This window comes from Giraffa tippelskirchi, chromosome 11 (genome assembly GCF_054371585.1).
Source record: "Giraffa tippelskirchi isolate mGirTip1 chromosome 11, T2T-mGirTip1v1.2.pri, whole genome shotgun sequence".
Classification (NCBI taxonomy): Eukaryota; Metazoa; Chordata; class Mammalia; order Artiodactyla; family Giraffidae; genus Giraffa; species Giraffa tippelskirchi.
In genome coordinates, this window is record NC_137285.1 from 30,579,371 (window position 1) to 30,595,894 (window position 16,524).

Here is a 16,524-nt window from a genome sequence, read left to right on the forward strand (position 1 = left end):
TCGTATTAGAAAAATTTAAAACTGTCAATCAGAAAAATTATCTAATGACAGGGAACACTAGGTTTGGTTGCTGGATTAAGTCTGTGACCTGACATACCATGATAATAATGTGTCTGTATTCCTAAAATATTCATTTTAATATGCATGATAAAATTAAGGCATTAAATAATTCATCATCTACTCTTTAAATAGTGTAACAAATTGAGGAAAATATTTTTCTTATTATTTCTGCATAACTTGTCACATGTATAAGTACCTAAATCCCAAGTATATAAGTAGTATTACTCAATACAATTTACTACATAAAGCTTCTGTAATTAAGTTTAAAAATAAGGAAGACTTGGGACATGTCCATAAAGAAGCCATTCAACCTTGATAGTTAGGGGAAATCGGGTCAGGTGAGTTGTTGAAAATGCAAAATGAGGCACCTGGTTGCCTTACCTTTAGTTGTTTTGGTATGTGTGAAATAATCATTCGTTTAATTCAACTGTATAAATGTTTTCATATATGACCACCAGAGGGCAGTGTAAGTTTAGTTGTGATAGTCTATATTAAAAATGTAAACTTTTTTTCTTGGGCTTCCCTGGTGGCTCAGTGGTAAAGAATCTGCCTGCCAATATAGAAGATGCAGGTTCACCCTCTGGGTCAGGAAGATCCCCTGGAGAAGGAAATGGCTACCCACTCCAGTATTCTTGCCTGGGAAATCCCATGGACAGAGGAGCCTGGCAGGCTACAATAGTCCATGGGGTCGCAAAAGAGTTGGACATGACTTAGCAACTAAAGAGCAACAATCCTATATCTAATATGTATCAATCGAATCCTCACTGTAACATCTGCTTTCTTAAAGTTTCCACACCTTTATAACTTATTATTTGCACTCTATCATTTGGTTTCCTAGAAGTTTGAACACATCGCAGAATAAATCCACCCCTAGAGTTACTCAAACAGAAGAATATGTTACCTTAGAATATTAAGGACATAGAAGAATTCTCACAGCCAGTGCTGCCAACAATATGAGTGATGCTGAGCAAATACTGAACTAGAAGTCTCAACATTCTCTGCCCCAGTGACAGAAACGTCATTGTTAAATCATCAGGTTGAGTGGCCTCAGGGTTCTCTAAGTTATTCTAATAATTCCTGAGCTTTATTAGACGTTTTAGGTCACAGAGACCTGGGACTACTTGCCCTGATGTTTTTGAAGAAACTTTTGCAACCAAGAGATAGAAATGTTTTCCCAATAGGCTATTAAGTAATTATATGCTAAATTTGATGTATTCTAAATATGGATTCTGAAGGGTTTTGCCATCACTGGCTTCAGGAAGGCATGTCCTCAGCTTCTGTTTCCAGGGAACAGAACAATGTCTTACTAAAGTGAATTATTTGACATAAAGTGGGTAGCAAATGAACATGATGTCTGCTTCAACTCTGAAATGCCTAGTGGAAAATTACTGCATAATATATTCCACGGAGATAGGGAAGTTGGACATGCCTCAAACGCTCAAATCAGAAGCTGAGACATTTTCCAGCATCTTGAGGCTTCCCTGGTGACTCAGATGGTAAAGTATCTGCCTGCAATGTGAGAGACCAGGTTCAATCCCTGGTTTGGGAAGATCCCCTGAAGGAGGGCATGGCAACCCAGTCCAGTATTCTCGCCTGGAGAATCCCCTTGGACAGAGAGCCTGGCAGGCTACTGTCCAAGGGGTTGCAAAGAGTCAGACACAACTGAGAGACTAAGCACTAGCATCTTAATTTCTCTTTATTTACGCAATAAATGTCATTCAGAATCCTGTCTCTTCGTTTACATCATCTTGTGTTGCTTCCTATAGAAGACCTCAAGTCTGAAATTCCAAAGTCACATATAAATGTTGTCTTAATAATAAGGCCTTCAAATTTAACATGGAACTATGATATATTTCTTACGTGGTTAGAAAAAATATGTATAATTAACTCTCAATATATTCTAATAGGTTTTTGTGCATTTTATTGGCAACTTGGTATTGGACACTTTTGCATAGGAAAGATTTTCTGCAGAAACCAGGCTGCCTGCACATGCTGCGCTGTTTTATGTAGACGTGGATGTCTTTTACACGACTGCTGCAAAAATTCTAAGTGCCCAATCACTGCTTAATTTCGATGCTGTGTGGGAATAATTTCTCCTCCTGAGAAGATGTTTCAAGTTCATGAATGAAAGGGGCAAAATGTAATTATCCTCGAGTGTTGTGTGATTTTACTGGGTTCTACAGCCCCAGCTGCTTGATTTACCATTTATTCAGGCAAACTTTTCAGAAAAGTCTCTGAAAAATCCAGCACAGCCAAAACAGTTCATTCTGTTTGCAACTGACCTGTCCAAGAGAGAGAACCACATCAACATAAATTGTTCTTCATATTGGTTGGAGTTTAAAATTATATTTTAAAAAGTTATTTATATAGCAAGATTCTGGTTCTTTTTTTTTCTTCATGTAACTTAAGCTGTCCTTCTAAATTCTCTCCAAAATGTACATAGATATTGTTTAAGTGGGTTTGTTTGTTTATCAATAAAACAAGTTTGTTTTTAAAATAGTAAAAGATCAAAAGTACAAAACTGTAAATTAAATAGCACCTGTATTCATTCTTTCATTCTCTCCCAATCTGTCAATTTCTTTCTTACACACACAAACACAGTGTCCTAGCATTTCCTGTTTGTTACTGACAGATAAATGAAATGCTGCCATTAATATCTTTCCATATACATTGTATATTGTGATACACTTACATTTATGTTTACAAGGCATGTTCCCAGTAGAATTACTGTATCATGAGATAGTTACACACTTAAAATTTCTGTATATATTTTCGTAATACTTTGCAAAATGTTGTAACTATATTTTAACACTGCTAAGATTCTCCATACACTTGCCAAAATGATTTTCTTTCTTATTTCCCAATGTGATGTGGTTAAAATGGTATCTAAACCACTAAATGTGTCTAAGTGATCATTAATATGTGGACAGAACTGATCAATCCTTTCTATGTGTATTGGCTCCTTATATTGCCTTTCTTGTGATTTCTTCTTGCTCCTGTTGTTGATTTTTTCCTAGCAAGTTTTGAGGTCTAAAGATAATTTGTAGGATACCTCTGTTTGGTAAAAGAATTCATCTCTTTGGTGTAATTGTTGCCAAAATCATGGCCCCCTGTCCCCCAACTAAAAAAAAAATGGAGACAGAGTTTGGAGGAAATAGAAAAATGGCTTTATCTTTGCCTGGCATAGGGGAGTATACAGCAGGCTAGTGCCTCAAAACAGTAAAGAATCTGCCTGCAATGCAGGAGACCCGGGTTCGATCCATGGGTCGGGAAGATCCCCTGGAGAAGGAAATGGCAACCCACTCCAGTATTCTTGCCTGAAGAATCCCATGGACAGAGGAGCCTGGTGGAGTATAGTCTATATGGTCGCAAAGAGTGGGACACCACTAAAGCGACTTGGCACGCGTGCACAAAGGAGTTAGGGGAGAAGAATGCCAGGTGCAGAGTATAATCTATTAATATACAGAGTCAGAGAGGAATTAGTTTTGTGAAGGACAAGTCCAGGTACTAGTGTTTGATACTATTAACAACTAAAGAATGTCCAAAAATGTTTAATTCTTGCAGGCATGTTTGACTGGTATGTGCCAAAGACCAATCACTCATTTCTGTTTTTGCTGCAACATAATTAATCCCTGTGTTGCAATTTTTGATGAACATTTTTCCCAGTTTATTTATTTTGGGTTTGTTGATATTTACTGTACATTTAATTCTTATATGGTAAAGGTTTCAAATGTCTTCATTTAATGGATTTTGGTCATACTCTCAGGATAATTTTTTTTTAACCTCTGTGATTTTTTTCCTTACACTTTCATTTTGATGTTTCATATTTAAAATTTTAATCTACACATAGTCAATTTTAGAGTAAGGAGTGAAGACTTACCTATATTATTTTTCCAAACACCTTATGAGTTATTTCAGCACTGATTGCCAAATAATTCTTCTTTTATCCAGTGTTCAGAAATGTTTTTAGTAATGCTAGATTCCTATAGGATCATGTAATCATTTTTTGTGTTAGGACCACAGAATTGTAATTACTGTCTTAACAATATAGATTAAAATTGTTTAGCCTGTCCATTATCTTTGTTATTCTCTTTCACATTATTCCAGGCTATTCTTGCATGTTTATTTTTATGGATGAATTGCGAATAAGTCTATAAAGTTTCAAGTAAACACAACAATGAGATGTCTGCTGGTATATTTATTGGATAGTATTTGAATTTTCAGATTTAATTTTAATGTTGAACTTGAAAAATTCAATATATCAATTTCAAATATTGAGTCTTTGTATGCAAGAGCATTTAATATCTTTGCACATTTAAAAAACATTTTGGTTGTGCTACTGCATGATCTTGAATTTTATTATTATTGTTTTAAAGTATAATATCAGATATTGGTTTTATTAATGAATTCTCTTATCTTTCATACTTCTGTTTTAATCATTTTAATTCTTTTCAATATTTTGAATCCCTCCAATTCAGTATTTTGTTCTATCTCTTTTAATAAGTATAAGTTTCTAGGTTTACTAATTTTTTTAGTAACATGATTTTAGACAAGTCATATAATTTTTTATATCTAGTTTTTATTTTCATGCTAGAAATTATGTACCATGAATTTCAGTATCCCGCTTTACACAAGAATAATTAAGGTAGCATTTAAAAATTTCCAGGTGGTTAAAGCTTTTAATTTTTATAATTTCCATTTTTCAAAAAAATAAGGTAATCTATATTCTTGATATTTATTAAAATATATTTAAGAGTTTTTTTGTGTGCTAAGATAGGATCTTATTTCTATAAATACTTAACAACGTTTGAAAGTAAGATGTCATAACTGTTCTAAAGCTATTAAATTCAGCATATACCTATTAAATCAACCTTATTTATTATCTTTTTCATCACCTTTAAACAAGTTTATTTTCTTAATTTAATCTGTTAGTTAATGTTCCGTGAAAGAATTATTTTTCTATTAATTTTCTTTTGTATTCCACGTTTGCTTCTTGAATTCTGATGTTATATTACTTAGTTCAAAGAGATTTGTTAGTTAGCTAGATCTTCATTACAGAAGATAAAAGATCTTTTTATCTTTGAATACACTTTTTTCCCTTAACTTTAGATGAATTGCATGTAAGCAGCATATAGTTGAGTCTTGCTTTTTGATCCAATATAAGAGTTTTTTTACTTAAGAAATGAGTTTTATCCCATTTATAGTTATCCTTTAAAACACAAGGTTTTCTTTCAATTCTTTCATCTTATGTCTTTCATTTTTAGGAACTTCCTCTTTTCCCAATCTTTTCCTACATAATCTGTATTCTCTGACCCTCTGTCCTCCTTGTAATTTAGAAAATATGTGAGCTTCTCTTAGTTGTTCTGTATAGGGTAATGTTTCTGAAAGTGTGGACCATGGAATCACAGAGTCACCTTAGTCTATATTACTCAGGCTGATCTCAGACCTACTGAACCCCAGATCTCGAAGATGGAGGAGAGGTGTGCTTGGTCCACTCAAGCTTGCCAGGGGCTCTTTTGAATTCCTTCAAGTTTTACATTGCAGAATTTCAAACCTACTGACAGTATGTACAACAAACTCAAGTTTGAAATTTTGCAAAAATAGTAGTATAAACAGCTATATGCCCCTCATCTAAGGCTAATAGTTGCCAGCATTTTGCTCCTTTGCTCTCTCTTTCTCTCCACCTTTCTTTATATTCCTCTCCCCACCTACCACTTCCCTCCCTCCCTTCTTCCCTAAAGTAACTGAAAGTAAATTCCACTAGTCATGACACGAATCATGTCACACTACCTTTAACTAATCCAGCTTTTTTTTGCTTACCAATTCAAACCACCAGGGAAGCCCACTAGTAGTGTAGTACTAGGTAATTCAGTTAAGCTCCCTGAGCCTTGGTTTCTTCATCTGCTATGAAAACACACTATTGAACTGAGTGCTGAGGACAGCAGAAATGAGATGGCAGAATTTCCGAGGCTGGTCACACAAAGAATCAGGAGACGAACCCGAGACCAAGTAGCATCAGCAGCCATTAGCACAAGGATGAACTCAGAAAAAGACCAAGTTCCAAATTGAGTTAAACAGGTTGCAGGGACAAAGCAGAAAGCAACAACTGGTAGGATAATGAAGGAATATCTGATGCATGCCAAAGTCATAACCAGAGAGAAAGACAAATGTGATATGTCATTGCTTATATGCAAAATCGAAAAAATGAAACAAATGAATTTATTTATGAAACAGAAATAGACTCAAAGATTTAGAGAACAAACCTATGGTTATGAGGGGAGTGAGGGAGAGGGATAAATTGAGAGCTTGGGATTGACACGTAGACATATGTATAGTCATATATAAAATAGAAAAAACAAAGACCTAATGTATAGCACAGGGAACTCTACTCAATATTCTGTAATATCCTAAATGGGAAAAAGAATTTGAAAAAGAATAGACATATGTATATGTATAACTGAATCTCTTTGCTGTACATCTGAAACTGACACAACTTTGTTAACCAACTGTACTCCAATATTAAATAAATATTTTTTTAAGTCACAACAGAAGAAAGATAATGTTACCTGTCCGACGGAAAACAATTTTTTCTGACTGCCTTGTAACAAATTCCATATCCAAGGTTGTTTAAAGGGTCTGAGAACCATTTCTGAGAATGTAAAACTCAGTTTTCACAGAGTAGAATAAAAATTAAAACTACCAACCCTGCCTATCACAGTTATCTGCAAGAACAAGGGAATAACGAAAATGAAAGTATTATTATGCAAACTAACATCTGGTAACATTAAGTACCCTTTATTGTGTTTTCAATGCCCTCAGTTCAGTTCAGTCGCTCAGTCTGTCTGACTCTTTGCAACCCCATAGACTGCAGCACGCCAGGCCTCCCTGTCCATCACCAACTCCCGGAGTTTATTCAAACTCATGTCTATTGAGTCAGTGATGCCATCCAACCATCTCATCTTCTGTCATCCCCTTCTCCTCCTGCCTTCAATCTTTCCCAGCATCAGGGTCTTTTCCAATGAGTCAGTTCTTCACATCAGGTGGGCAAAGTATTGGAGTTTCAGCCTTGACATCAGTCCTTCCAATGAATATTCAGGACTGATTTCCTTTAGGATGGACTGATTGGATCTCCTTGCTGTCCAAGGGACTCTCAAGAGTCTTCTCCAAAACCACAGTTCAAAAGCATCAATTCTTTGGCACTCAGCGTTCTTTATAGTCCAACTCTCACATCCATACATGACTACTGGAAAAACCACAACCTTGACTAGACAGACCTTTGTTGTCAAAGTAATGTATCTGCTTTTTAATAATCTGTCTAGGTTGGTCGTAACTTTTCTTCCAAGGAGTAAGCATCTTTTAATTTCATGGCTGCAGTCACCATCTGCAGTGATTTTGAAGCCTAAAATTAGTTTCTCAATGTTTCCATTGTTTCCCCCATCTATTTGCCATGAGGAGATAGGACCAGATGCCATGATCTTAGTTTTCTGAATGTTGAGTTTTAAGCCAACTTTTTCACTCTCCTCTTTCACTTTTATCAAGAGGCTCTTTAGTTCTTCTTCACTTTTTGCCATAAGGGTGGTGTCGTCTGCATATCTGAGGTTATTGATATTTCTCCCAGCAATCTTGATTCCAGCTTGTGCTTCCTCCAGCCCAGCGTTTCTCATGATATACTCTGCATATAAATTAAATAAGCAGGGTGACAATATACAGCCTTGACGTACTCCTTCTCCTATTTGGAACCAGTCTGTTGTTCCATGTCCAGTTCTAACTGTTGCTTCCTGACCTGCATACAGGTTTCTCAAGAGACAGATCAGATGGTCTGGTATTCCCATCTCTTTCAGAATTTTCCACAGTTTATTGTGATCCACACAGTCAAAGGCTTTGGCAGAAACAGATGTTTTTCTGGAACTCTCTTGCTTTTTCGATGATCCAACGGATGTTGGCAACTTGATCTCAAATTGATAGATTGGGATCTAGCAATATGAGCCCAGAGTAACTTCAGATTTCATCATAAATAAATGAAGCATTGCCCTTTCTATAAATAGGTGAGAAACAGAAATATAAATCCACCTTTGTTTAAACTGGAGAAATTTGATCCTCTAAATCATAAAACAAAAGAAAGTGGACAAAAAGTTGAGACAGACAGCAAGTACAGGAAAATGCAAAGAGAGAACAACCACTGCTGAAAAGCTAACAAACGTTGGGTAGGGCATTTGTGACATAAAGTGGGTGGCATGCCCTGGCATAGTTTTAGGAACTATTTCATATTTGAAACAAGATAAATGACATGTTTAGGCTAATAGTAAGAGGCTCTCTGGGTTATATTTGCTATCAAGTGTAAAATATCTCAGACAGTGGAGGTAATTTGGGAGACAACCAGACAAGCTAGATTTGGGCAACCATCTGAGTGGGAGATAAGGTTGATTAAAACCAGACTGCAGTGCTATTTTTAATTGACTAGAAAGGAATGAAAGCAAAAAGAATGGATTTAGCCCATGGCAGGAATAGAATTCTCTTTATCAAACTCCCCTGAAAAGAGCAATTCTGGAACAGTTCAGGAACAATTCACCTTTCAAAAATAAAAAATAATGAAAAAAGGAAACTATATAAGATCTGTTTTTTAAAGAGGAAAGCAACAAGGAAAATAAATGGTATGTAGACTAGTTACTGAAGAAACAATGGCACGGAGGAAATAAAAACTGTAGCCAAATACAAGTTGCTTTATATGAAAAATATAAAGAAGCAAATGCCTGTTTAAAATGAAAACACAAATCATAGATACTAGAAATCAGAGCACTCATGGCAAAACAGTTGAAGGTGGAAAATAAGATAGATCAGCTCAAAAAAGAAGTGCAAGGGGAAAAAATTCATCACAGGAATGAAAATCAAATTGGAAGCACCACAACAAAAAATAATACGCAGTAAGAAAATAGAGCACAGGGACTTCCCTTGTAGTCCAATGGTTAAGAATCAGCCTTGCAATGCAGGGGACATAAGTCTGATCCCTGATTGGAGAGCTAAGATCCCATGTGCTGCAGAGCAACTAAGCCCACGTGGGCAAATACTGAGCCCATATGCCACAACTAGAGAATCTGTGGGCTGCAATGAAAGATCCCACACGGTGCAACTAAGACTAGATGTGCCCAAATAAATTAATAATTTTAAAAAAAGAAACTAGGGAATAGTTACAAAAAATTGAGTAAAATTAAAAGAGCAAGGATTTTTAAACATTAGAAACGAAATGGGAGTTTAGGAAAACAGGTGAAGGAGATCCAACATTTGCATATATAGTGTTACCAAAGAAGAAAACCAGAGAACTAGGGGAAAAAAATAACTTAAGGAAATGTTCCAAAATAAAAGAAGCAAATCATAGATTGAAAGGAGCATTTCCACAAGAAAATAGAACCAGTTAGATGGGGAAACAGTGGAAACAGTGTCAGACTTTATTTTTGGGGGCTCCAAGATCACTGCTGGTGGTGATTCCAGCCATGAAATTAAAAGACGCTTACTCCTTGGAAGGAAGGTTATGGCCAACCTAGATAGCATACTTAAAAGCAGAGACATTACTTTGCCAACAAAAGTCCGTCTAGTCAAGGCTATGGTTTTTCCAGTGGTCATGTATGGATGTGAGAGTTGGACGGTGAAGAAAGCTGAGCGCCGCAGGATTGATGCTTTTGAACTGTAGTGTTGGAGAAGACTCTTGAGAGTCTCTTGGACTGCAAGGAGATCCAATCAATCCATCCTAAAAGAGATCAATCCTGGGTGTTCATTGGAAGGACTGATGTTGAAGCTGAAACTCCAATACTTTGGCCACCTGATGCAAAGAGTTGACTCATTGGAAAAGACCCTAATGCTGGGTAGGATTGGGGGCAGGAGGAGAAGGGGACGACAGAGGATGAGATGGTTGGATGGCATCACTGACTCGATGGACATGGGTTTGGGTAGACTCTGGGAGTTGGTGATGGACAGCGAGGCCTGGCGTGCTGTGATTCATGGCGTCACAGAGAGTCGGACATGACTGAACGACTGAACTGAACTGAACTAAATAAATTATGATAGTAATAATAATCATTTATGTTTATGTTTTGCAGGTAGTATCTCATTTAATCCTTGCAACACTAAGACACTATCAATATCTGCATTTTCAATTGTACTAAAACTAAATTAGAGAAATGTGTCTAAGCAAAATGATCTAGTGACTTCTATAGTAAGAATTCTGACTATGACTTCTTTAGAAAAAAACATTAACTATTAGAAGACAGCAGAATAACACTCACAAAGCCATCAAACAAAGAATTTTATATACAGACAACCCAATTTATACACATACAACTCAAGAATTTTATACACAGCCAAACTGTCATTCAAGCATAAAGACCACTGAAAAATACTTTTCAATATTTTAGAACCCAGAAAACAAAATTTGCTTAAACCTACTAGAAGATAAATTTCAGCCAAACAAGTAATGAAGAGAAAAGTTACCTCTTGTAGCTCAGTTGGTAAAGAATCTGCTTACAATGCAGGAGAGCCAGGTTCAATCCCTGGGTTGGGAAGATCCCCTGGAGAAGGAAATGGCAACCCAGTCCAGTATTCTTGCCTGGAGAATCCCATGGACTATAGCCTGCCAGGCTCCTCTGTCCATAGGGTCACAAGAGCCGGACACAACTAAGTGACTAAACCACTAAACAACCATCACACTGCAAAAGGATCAGCATTGAGTATTGATCCCACTAAAGTATAAGACCAAGAACAAAACAACTGTATTTTCAGTCTACATTGCCAAAACCTAGTCAAAAGATAAATTAAAACATGGCAAAAAAGAAATCAAAACACAAAGCAAGAGTTTCTGTAATATGGAGATTTTTCCCATACTATAATCTAACTGTGTTAAGTTGAATTATTTCTCAAATTTTCAACTCTCCTCCCATAGAATAATTATACATCCTCTGCCTTGTTGGATACAGATGGAGCCATCTTTGCTTTTACCAATTGATTAGGGGCAGGATTGACATGTGTCACTTCCAAGCACTATGTTATCTTTTTGTTTAGCTTCTCTTGCTGAACACAAGATTTTTGAGATTTGCTCATGATTTTACATACATCAGTAGTTTGTTTCTTTTTGTTGCTTGTTCATAATACATCGTGTGAGTAGACCACAGTGTAAGTATCTGTCTTCCTGTGGATGAACATTTGGGTTGTTTCTAGTTTTAGACTATTATGTATGATGTTGATTTGAACATTCTTATGCAAGTATTTGTGGACATGTGCTTTCAATATCTTGGGTAAATATTAATACTTAGGAGTAGAATAACCAGGTTGTAAAATGTCATAAAAAAAAATCTATATTTAATTTTATATAAAACTACCTGTTGGAGGAGGTCTTTGAGAGGACATGACCAATACCCCTCATCCCCTCCCAACCTTGGAACATAGGCTCTGCCCACTGTTCCTATACTAGGAGACACTTCAAGGGTGCAGCCTTGAGAGAGCAATGTATTGCCAGACCAAATACATGAAAGAACCTTGTTAAGGCCTCTATATAAACTTTGAGACTTCGAGGTAGACTTCCTTAGTGGTCCAGTGGATAAGAATCCACCTGCCAATGCAGGAGACACAGGTTCTATCCCTGGTCCAGGACGATTCCAGATGCCTTGAAGCAACAAAACCCATGTGCCATGGCTATGGAGCCTGCCTGCCACAACTACTGATCCTGTGCTCTGGAGCCCAAGAGCTGCAACTACACAGCCCATGTGTCACAGCTACTGAAGCCTGTGAGCCCTAGAGCCATTGCTCCTCTATAAGAGAAGCCACCCAATCAGAAGCTCGTGCACCACAACAAAGAGTAGCCCCTGCTCCCTGAAACTAGAGAACCCCAAAATTAATTAATTAATTAAAAACAAAAAAGACTCCAGGGATCTACTCATCTCACAGAGTCCAAGACGACATCTTATGTAGGTCTCCTTGTTTGTTAAAGTTACTTTACTCTCTACCCATCTGGAGGATTCTGCCTTTTCCTTCAGTCTCTCCCTGACTTCTGTGTAGAGGGGCCAGCTTTGAATTTCACCTGGCAGATGCCGAAGGTTTCAAACTAACAGTCACATATCTCCAAAGTGAGAGATCCTCATCACTATTATTTGGTGCTTCCAGTTTTCTTAGTTTCAGCCATTTTAGGGGGAGTAACACGGGAATTCATTGTGGACTTAATTTGCTTACTTGGTAACTCATTCTGTAACCTCTTTAGTGAGGTGTCTGTTCAAGAGCTTTGCTCATTTGTGTTGGGCTGTTATTGAGCTACTTTTCTTTATAGATTTATTTCAATGAAGTAAAGTTCTTCATTTTCTTTCTATTATAGTTACTGGATTCATTGCCCTCTCTAAGAAATTTTTGCCTACCCCGAGACCATGAAGATATTGTAAAAGTTTTCATTTGAATGGTAGAAGTTTTCATTTCCTCTAGAAACTACAATTTTGGTTTTTAAGTTAGGTTCATGCTTCACTCAAGTTAATTTTGAGTGCATTGTGTGAAGTGTGAGATGAGTGTCAAGGTTTACCTTTTCCCCAGATATTTACCAGCTATTTCAGCCCCATTTGTTGAAAAGACTTTCTTTGTCCATTGAATTAAATTGAGCTGGCAACTTTTTCAAAAAGCAATTGATGTCTTTGTGGCCTTTCCATTTTGTTTCATTAATCTATTTGTCTATCCTCATGTCAGTTCCTCTCTGTCTCAATTACTGTAGCTTTACAGTAATTGTAGAAATCAGATGGTTAAAGTCCTCTAACTTTTCTTGAAAGACTCTTCTAGCTTCAAGAGAGAAAATAGTTGTTTACAGTAATGTATACAAGATCATCCACATTCATTGTGTTGACTGTATTTTCTTATTTTCTGTATTCTTGATGTTCTAGCATCTGGGGCCTTGTTGGTGGTGAGGAGTCACTAATTCCAGGTTATCTAATTCCTAGAGAGACTAAAGGGTTGCCTGGAAGTGTGTCTTTAATATGAAAACAAATCAATTTGAGTCATATCTCCTTCTGCCTGATTTTATCAGGGTCTTGCTGTGTGGGAATGCCATTCCCCATCCTTATCACCCCAAGACCAGTTACTGGACAACTAGGATTCACTCTAGCAGCCCTGAGCCCACCAAAATTATTCAAAGTGTCCATCTCCACAACTGCTTAGCTTGCTTACCTTGTCTGTTCCTTCCCAGGAAAACCACAATAAAGTCTTCTACCCCATAGCTCCTCTCTGTCTGTCCATCTTGCCCACGTGCTTCCCTCTGTGCCCTGCGTGGAAGTCAGGCCTCCTGTGTCTAGGGGGTTATGAGTATAGCAGAAACTTCTTCCTTCATGACAGTCATTTCTGTGTCTGTATGTCTTACCCTACCTACTCGACAAATATCCAGGTACCATTAAAACTATCACAGATCACCGATACTGGGATTTATCATTTTAAAGTTTTGTAGAGCATACAAACCAGTCAATCCAAAAGAAAATCAACCCTGAATATTCACTGGAAGGACTGTTGCTGAAGCTGAAGCTCCAATACTTTGGCCACCTGATGTGAAGAGCCGACTCATGAGAAAAGGACCTCGTGCTGGGAAAGATTGAGGACAAGAGAAGGGGACAACAGAGGATGAGATGGTTGGATGGCTGACTCACTGGTTGGATGGTTGATCACTGACTCAATGGACATGAGTTTGAGCCAGCTCCAGGAGATAGCGAAGGAGAGGGAAACCTGGTGGGCTGCAGCTCATGGGGTCACAAAGAGTCAGACACGACTTAGTGACTGAACAGCAGCAATCAAGTTGATAACTGAAATCAATGTTTTATTCTCAGTAGCATCACTTGCCTACATCGGTATCTTACAGTTTTCTCTATATGTTTGGTTTTTCATATTTCTTTGTTGAAGAATCCTTTTCATGTACTTTGTTCATTATTTTGTTTTGCCTTTCTGTTGTTTCCCCCTTTGCCTCAGATGAGAATGCCCACACCATGTCTGGCTCTTTCAAGTGGTGCCAGAATATAGACTTGCTGGGATGACAATAAACAGTGCAATATGGCAGAAAAAATGGTGCATTTGGAGAACAGATGGAGATGTAGGTAGAAGCCAATAGATGAAAGATCATGTGTTGCATGCGCAGGAAATTGTGTGTGGAGAGCACAATGTGACAGCTGAAGAGATGGGCAGGACTGGAGTGCAAACAAGTTAGTGGGCAGTTATTACCCAGGATAGACTGAAATTTTCAAGGAAAGCACATCCAAGACCAAAAGGAAAAGTCTTATCAAACAGAGCCAAGATCATGGAAAGACAACAAAACTACAAGACAGATACAGAGGCTGGAAAAGAACACAAAGGGTGATTGGGGTCAGAATGAAGGGACACATGCCTTAAGATGACCCAAGTGAACCAAGCTGATGGTGACCAAATACAGAGACAGAGCAAACCCAGGGCATTAGGATGGAAATGAACAAATCCAGTCTCAGGAAATCATGGAAACAAGGATTATGTACCCAAAAATTTTTCACAGAGAATATTAATTAATAAAAAATAAATAAAATAGGATTAAAGTTTGGAGGTGATTAATAGGTGATTAATATGTTTATGGCATAAATTGTGGTGATGGTTTCATAGGTGTACACTTATCTCCAAACTCAAGTTGTGTGCATTAATATACATATACATACATATATATAGAGAGAGAGAGAGAGAGAGAGAGAGAGTTTTTATTTCAATAGAGTTGGTTTTTAAGTGATGAACCAATGTGTGGGGAAGGAGTGGGAAGGAGGAATATGAGGCAGTTTTTGTGAGAAGTAGGAAAAAGGATTTACAGACAAAGTAGGAATTCACAGATTTGTAATGGAGTTAATCATTATGCTTTTGTAGGATTTTCTACCAACATTGAGAGTATCAGGAGCAACAATGTAGAAAGTGGGGAAGTTCCAAGTTAAAAATGTACAAATTCTCTAACTGTCCTAAAGCTAGACAGTTTGTCTTTTTTTAATCAACCAGATTGTAAATTCCTAGAGAGTGGGGACCTGTGTTACACAAGTTCTCATACCTTACAGATGAGCACTTAATGTGTAAGTATTAAACATGATGCTGATATTCCTGTCCTATTTCTTTAAGTGTAGGCTATAATAATGTTGAAGACATCCAGTGTCACAAAAAGTTCATGTGTTCATTCCCATCGTGTAAACTGAAATATCTCTCCTACTTTATTTGTATATGTTGTAATCAAAATGCATGCTGCATGCTCAGTCACTTCAGTCGGATCCAACTCTTTGCAACTCCATGGACTGTAGACCCCTAGGCTCCTAAGTCCATGAGATTCTCCAGGCAAGAATACCGGAGTGGGTTGCCATTTCCTTTTCCAGGGGATCTTCCCGACCCAGGGATCAAACCTGCATCTCTTATGTCTCCTGCATTGGCAGGCAGGTTCTTTACCACTAGCACCACCTGGGAAGCCCCCTAATGAAAATGTTCAACTCCAAACAATAAAATTCATATAACATAAAACATTAAATGAAAAGTAAAAAATTGAGACTTCCCAGGCAGTCCAGTGGTTAACACTTTATCTTCCAGTTCAGGAGATTCGGGTTCAGATCGCACGTGCCTCATGGCCAAAAAACCAGAACAGGAGCAATATTTTAACAAACTCAATAAAGATTTAAAAAATGGTACACATCAAAAAATCTTTTTAGAAAAATCAAAAACTACCCTCTGAATTTCTTTCCAGATGTATAATAGTAATTACCCAGCCCTCTGGTAGACAGGCGGGTCAGAATGTGTAGCAGGTAGAGGAGAGGTGCTGATTCCTGCAGCCCATCACAAATTGAGAAAAAGACATAGACAGATGGACAGAGAGACCCAAAGATGGAACAAGAGAGGCTTAGAAAAGAAAAGCAGAGGAGAATATTAACACGTCAAGGAAAAGAAAACACAGGAAGCAGAAAGCATCTCTGGCACCTGTTTATGATGAAAGTGTGTTCTCGGGGCAGAGATAAAACTTTAGGATAAAGGGGTTTTGGCCTTCTCCAATCAATAGAAATTGATCAGAGGCCAGACAAGAAATTCAGGCAAGGCTTTATCGGGGCCTCTACTGTGGCACTGGAGGGTGAGAACAACCAACAAGTTCCCTTGCTCACTCACTCCCCAAGAGGGGACAACTTGTTCCTTATATGGGGTGAGGATAGGGATATGTCCAGGGATCAGGCTGGAGGGACGGCTTAGGTGGTCTGCCCAACCCTTAAGAGGTGTTTCCAGGGGCATGCACAGCACCCTGCTTTTTCTCCAACACCCAATTTTTGCTCCAGGCTCTTCAAAAGTGGCAGTTGGATTGTTTGATCTCTTTGTACCTTTGGGGTCCAGAATTTGCCCCAACTGCACATGCATGCATTCTTGGCCCCATACAGTTTTTTTATATTTCATTGCTTGAGGAGAGGTGTATCCAGGTGCAAGCACTGCGGC

General features: G+C 37.7%; 1 protein-coding gene across 2 annotated transcripts in view; it reads left to right on the forward strand.

The window, feature by feature from the left end:
• TMEM144 (transmembrane protein 144) overlaps nucleotides 1-14,614 on the forward strand; it is an 87,458-nt gene extending 72,844 nt beyond the window's left edge. For both annotated transcript variants that reach the window (XR_014068844.1, XR_014068843.1), the window contains one exon: nucleotides 14,032-14,614. The gene's annotated coding sequence lies outside the window, so the exon portion shown is untranslated. The remainder of the gene's footprint in view (nucleotides 1-14,031) is intronic.
• Nucleotides 14,615-16,524: the final 1,910 nt, after the last annotated feature.